This window comes from Taurulus bubalis (assembly GCF_910589615.1).
Source record: "Taurulus bubalis genome assembly, chromosome: 7".
NCBI classification, from domain to species: domain Eukaryota; kingdom Metazoa; phylum Chordata; class Actinopteri; order Perciformes; family Cottidae; genus Taurulus; species Taurulus bubalis.
The window spans coordinates 6,364,260-6,371,051 of record NC_136595.1 but is presented as its reverse complement, the minus strand read 5'-3'; positions in this window follow the sequence as shown (position 1 = coordinate 6,371,051).

Below are 6,792 nucleotides of genomic sequence, written 5' to 3'. Positions count from 1 at the left end.
TCCTCTAGACCTGCCTTGCCTTGCAGTTATGCTTTGTAGTCAACACCTTACTTAACACTGAGAAGTTGTTTCATCATTTAAAATCCACCAAATCATATATATCCTTGCTCCCTTAAGGACCACAAAATCAAGGCGAAGACAGTAGCTTTAACACTTGTGCTGTCAACAAAGGATGTGGGGAAGAAAGTAAACAAACATTAAGCTGATTTACTGCAAGTGTCCTATAGTATTTTGACTTTATGCAGAAATATTTGGTTGAGATTGACGATGGAAGAGCCACCGAAAAGATAAAAAGATTCTTTTTAATGTTATTGATTGAGCTGCTAAACCCTCCTCTAATCACTGCACACAGCCTGCTATGGAGAGTAAGAACATCTTATTTACAGAAATAGAAGAGAAAACTCCAGGGGTTGTTTTCACAAACCGCCTAAAAATAAGATCCGTTCCCCAGTCTAAAAGAATCTCAGCAAGGCGTCCCATTTTGAAAGTGAGGTAGATTTAGATCCATGAACAAGTATACGTGGTGGAGGAGTTTGAGTGGCCCAGTGATCCTGGGAGCTGTGTTGTCTTAGGCATCAGCCCCTGGTAGGGTCTCCCAAGGCAAGCAGGTCTCAGGGGAGAGTGGTTCAAAGCCCCCTCATGGACCAGGGAAACCGGGGTGCCCGACCCAGGAGGGGAGCTTGCCGGCGAGAGTCTGGTGTCCGGGCCTTCCTCCATGGAAGCTCAGCCCGAAGAAAGAACAGCCACCCTGCCGCACCCGATCCCGGGTAAGCGAAAGAAAATGGATGGATGGATCGATTGATGCAAGGGGATAGAGACAATGTCTCAAGGCTTGAGCTTGTCAGCACAATTGTTGTCTGTAAACAGCAGTGAATTACTGCTAATGTAGACCGCCCAACAGTGACCCCGACAACATTGGAAGGTCCATTTTGATCAACTCGTCAATCGGATCCACTACCTTGATCCGATTGACCCCTATCAGCATTTGGCAGTCTGTCTGATGCTAAGTGTTGTGTAGCCAAAATTATTTTGAGTTTCCTTTTAACAAACGCTTGTACCCTTCACAATAAAACCCTTAAACATCCAGGGCTTTTATTGTGAAAGGTAGGAACGCAAGAAGTGGATCAGGTATGCGCTGCCTTCCTCAAGGATGAAAGGAGCAACGAAGTTTGCCGTCTCAGTTCGGACTGCAGAGCCTCCGTGTTGTTAATATCTCCGCTCCACATAACGTGATTCGTCGATGCCTCCTTTCATGATACGAAACCTCCAAAAAGTCGGCCTCATCCAGAAAATAAATGACATGTTTTTTTTCACTGGATAATATTGATGTTCCGTTTTAAACTATTCATAAAAAAAAGGCAAATATATTGATGTGAATTAATCGCACATGCATCCTCACTGAAAGCTTTAGGTGATATGGGAAATAAGACTTTCCAGTTCAGTGCTAGTGCATTATTATTATTGCCAATGTATTATCTGCTGGATGAGACCACCTTGTTCTTGCTTACATGGATAACATTTTTCTTGGACCTCACAGGCAGTTTGTGTGTCACTCTGTGCAAGCGATTCTGCAGAGCATTATCTTCTGCCATTCTGATTGCACGTCCAGCGTTATCTGATTGTATTTCAGGCCCTGCTGGAAGCCAGCAAAGGCTTAACACTCAGGATAGGATGAGAAGGGTTTGGGTGGGGAAGGTAAAAAAAAGTGCCAAGAGCAGAAGGAAAGCAAATAAAGAATATGTCATTTGAAGAATTGCGCGGAGGCCTGGATGAAAAGAACCGTTGGAAGGAGTGGACGAATAACGGCAAGGGAGGTAAGCGTATTAGAAGTAGAGAAAAAGGAAAGAACCGAGTCTGTAATGAGAAGGGAAGGATTTGTAGAGCGGGGACAATGAGAGAAAACAAGTCGAGGAGTGAGGGTATTAGGACTGGCAGAAAAGAGAAAGGATGGAGTTAAGACGTAAATTAAGTGCAAACATTGGGAGACAGATTGGAAGGAACTGGGAAAAAGGAGCGCTGAAGGATGGATGGATGGATGGATGGACAGAGGCGAGTGAGAGGAGAACGCCGAGGCAGCAAAGCCCCAGCAGGTAAACGTAATGTGAACAGCAGAGGCTGAGATAATGCCCCAGGACTTCAGGCTCGGGGAGATGCGAGTGGCGGAGTTCGCAGTGGGTGGGAGATAAGGCAACGGAGTCTCTGCTGACTGCCACAACCTGTTCTTTCTTCCCGGCTGGGGAGGAGAAAACTTTATAGTGCCTCAACGCAGAAACTCCCAAAGATGAACTCCTCCTGTAGCAGAATTCTAGTGCTTTAAATCGGGCTCCAAAGGTATAGTGGTGATGAAAAGAGTGTGTGTCCTCCCCCCCACACCACTCTCTACTATCTTATGATCTAAGGAACCCACAGTGTCTCTCCTCCAGCTTCCTCCCAGCCAGTGTGTGTTTGTGTGAGACAGAAAGAGAAAGACCCTGCAGCCATAGTGTATCATTCTGTAATGAATATTTTACATTGTTTTCATCGCGGAAAATATGTTAAGAAGCGCACCTATTATCACATACAATTACAACTTCTATTTCTCACAGCAAGGTCAGATGAAGCCTCTTGCAATATGTATACTGAGTACCTTAGCTCAGGGTTATTCAATTAAAATTTAATGAAGACCAGTTGGAGAGAATTTCCTCATGCAAAGGTCCGCAACATCACAATAATGTCTAACTTACGCTATGATTTAGTCATTTAGTCAGACATGTTTATTGAAGTAGCTTAACTTCTATTAACGCCTGTTCTACTCTAACAATACAAATAAAATACATAACAAAGTTTCAAAAAAATGCATCTTGAAATAAAGTACTTGATTAAAAGGAAAATGAATTTAACTGAATCTTCCTGCAGCTTTAAATTCAGGTGTGAAGGGATGGCACCCAAACAAAAGCCACTATATTATATTTTTCTCATCTTCTAAATAGAGAAATGTGTTTGCAAGGACTTTATCTGTGGTTATTAAAACCTTGTTCAAACCCATTCTCCTCTCTGATAACATTATTGTTGGACAGTGAATGAATGAATTCAGATTCTGATCATATTTTGCTCTTAGGTTGTTTATTTTTCTGTGCCTTCATTTCGGATGTGTGTCTGTACGTTTGCTCAAAACAGTTGTGCTTTGTCTCGTCGTGGCGCATTTAATAATCCCCACGGTCTCTGAACATATGAGACACTGGTTTTGATCTGCATGTGAGAAGACTGAACATGAAGAGTCTGTCCATTCTTGAGGTTAGAGGCTCTGGTCGCATCCACGTTTCTCTTTTTGGAGACCGCCATGTGAAATAACTTCAGGCTCACATTCTCTCCGGCTGTTGGCTCTCACACGTGTGTTTATCTCAATCAAGTCGAGGGCGATAGATATCGAAATACACACATTTAATTGGCGGAGTGGCATCACAGTGAGATGATTTACAAAGATTCCAGGGTTCAGGGGGGTATTCTTCGTACCTGGCTAAACAAAGTCAAGCAAATGTCCTAATCTCCATCTTAAATTAGCGAGATGATTGACATCAGGCTATCTGGGTTTCTTCACGGCTGATCCGCGCTGAAACGGCCTCGTTAATTCTAGCCCAGGGGTGTCAAACATACGGCCCGCGGGCCGGATCCGGCCAGCCAGGGGGTCCATTCCGGCCCGTGGGATAATTGTTAAAATTGCAGAAAGAAGAAAAAAAAAAAAGGGACTGCCATTAATAAAGATATTGCCCAACTGCGAGGGAATCTGCAGAGGAGAGCCAAGGCAGGTGGGCTGATGTCTGAATTGTTGGTCTTTATGTTTCTAGTTTATTGAAGAAATACCTGAACATAGGGTTCATCATCCAAAAACCTTCACCATAATTTAAACATAGAGAAATATTTTCATTATATATGCGTTATTATGCTATGATTTTACTGGTCCGGCCCACTTCAGATCAAAATGGGCAGCATGTGGCCCCTTAACTAAAATGAGTTTGACACCCCTGTTCTAGCCAGACGTCAGTCATCTGGATAAATGCGCCCGCTCCTCTTCAGAAGGGATAACAATGGAGCACTGACACCACCATGTTCTAACAGTACAATGGCAAATAAACTCAGAGGAACCTCTTTTTATTTCTCTGATGAGAAGCAGGAGATGATCATGAAGGCATATGAGGAAGTCATTACCGTAGTCATTCACAGCAAACGCGTTGCGAATATTCCAACGTTTTTGCAACGTTGTTGCCGTGAACGCAACTTTAACTCCGCCCCCGCTGCGAGACATGAGCGTCGCAAATATATCAGACAGGTTAAATGCGTGTTTTGAGAAAATGTATCGGCTAATTTGAAGTGCTTCATCACCCAAATCAATCAGATTATATTTGAATGAATATATACTCATGAGGATATATGTACTGTATGCGCGTATGAATCATGTACTATATATGTGTATATGAGTTTGAATATGTGTGTGGGCGGATCAGTATGTATGCATTATTCATAATCCGAAATTCAATCAATTGAAGCAGTGAAAATAAATTATGTGTGATTCTCTGTATTCTCATCATGATCACCTTAATCATGTTCTACAATAATGATATGTATGGTGTACTAATAGCACTGTCATATAATTATGAGTGCTTTCAACACATCCATAAGTTTCTTAAGAGCTAAACAAACTTAAGAACAGCTGCGCCTGTGGTGATCAATGTCCGCGGCTCGAGAAGTTCTCGTAAATAAATTATTTCTTGCCGGCAAAATCTATATCGCCGCGTACAGGAAGTCATGATGAGGTAAAGGATGGATCCTGGTGATCTGGAAGAACTCTCTCCCTATAAAACTAATATAACTAATATCGCTCCTTCATCAATGAGGAAGGGAGCTGACGTTTTTGTCCGTGGGAGTGGCCAGCTTATCCAGTGAAGTTCAGTAAGCCTGCCCGGGAGCAGGTTTACATTTTTGGATGTGTTGCTATGGTGATTAATCTAAGCTTGCTTCGAGAAACCGAGAAAGCCTGACCTACGTCATCTTATCCTGACAATTAGCCGCTAACTCAGTAAGCCAGGTACGAGAAACAGGGCCCTGGCATGTCCAGGTTCTTGAATGTCCGGGTTCCAGAATGTTTTACAAAGCAAAAATGAATTACAAAAGCAAGTTAAGTAACGCTGAATGACCGTAGAGGCTAGTAAAGCTGCACCGGTTAAAATATAATTCAATGCTTGTTCAAAAATGTAGAATTCTTAATTATCTATCATCTGGGTCCAGATACAATGGCGTCTGGACCCGAACCGCGATCCGCCTATTAGTGAACCCTGCCTTTTAAGCTAAAGCTGAAATAATGTGTCAATTAAAGGTACCCTGTGTCGTTGTTTTGACCACTAGTAGTGCATTGGAGCTTGTATTCTACATGTGCACAAGAGACAAGTTAAGGTGAGGAACACAAACAATGCAGCATTACAAATATTTACCAAAAAAAAGTCATTGCAAATGTTTTGTGAGGAAGGAAATGCATAGTCCAAGAAAGTCACACCTGGAGGAAACACGAAATGACTTTCGGGGAGAATTTGTTAAAGTTTACAGTATTTTTTGTTTGTCTGCGAGAAAAATGACCACAAAGCAATACATTATCAGTTAATTGTTGAAGTCATTTATCAGGATGCCGAAACAATTTCTATATTCTGCTTCTCAAATGTTAGGACTTGCTTGTTGTATCCGTTTTACATCATGCTAAGTCCAATAGACCATAAGCAATTGTAAGATGTCACCTTGGGCACCTTGGAGATTGTGTTTTTCATAATTTAATGACATTTTGAGTGAAGAGATTAATTAACAAAAAATAGATGCAGCCGTAATTATATAACAGTGGCACTGAATGCTGCTTAGTAGGCACAATCTCATTGATCTCTCCTCAAAAATAATTTGAAACATACTTGTGTTAAAGAATACGCAGCTCATAAGCATAATATAATGTAAAGTAAGCTTCATTTTTGATCAAGTGGGGAAATAAATGGGGCCTTTGGGGTGAGACCTGGTGAGCTGCGGTCTTGGGGTAGTTTCCTCTTTTTCAACAACAGAAATTCAGCTTTGCCTCATTCTGGACCTACTCTAACTCACGATTTACAGAACATAATGTTTATGAACGTGTACACATGACCACTAGATGGAGACAGAGGTCTGGTCTAAGCAGAAGTACAGTAAAAGCCTTATTTGGACTACACGGGAGGTTTGATGACCGGTGTGAGTGCTAAAGTTTGAAATGAAACTAGCGGAGGGAACCACATTTTACTGGTTAAACATTGTTTAACTTATTTTTTGAATTTATGCCATATGACTTATATTAACCATGTATTGTAGTGTTGTAAGTATTATCTATTTCGGTTAATTATATACTGATTTGTAAAAAAATAAAACCTGCATGGACTACTTGAGCTTTGATTACAGGATTTTCATATTTGTTGGGGCTTTACATCCATATTCTGTTTTATGATTGGTTTACATATTTTCATGAACGTCATCCTTTATTATACCATAGAATAAAACCAGGAAAATATGGTCAGTGTGGCGTCTGAAAGATTCCTGCTGACAAACAGAGCAAAACTGGAAGTATGACACTCGAAGCAGGGACGTGTGTCTGCGGACCGTGGGCGAGGGTATAATAGGAACCTGTGAGTTACTTCCCCCCCCAGACATCACGTCCCTCGGATACCAAAAGCTGTTTCACTTCCACAGTCTTCTGGGGAAACGCTTGCAACACTGATTCCTCGCCCTGTCGGACAGCGATGTTTCTCCGTAAGT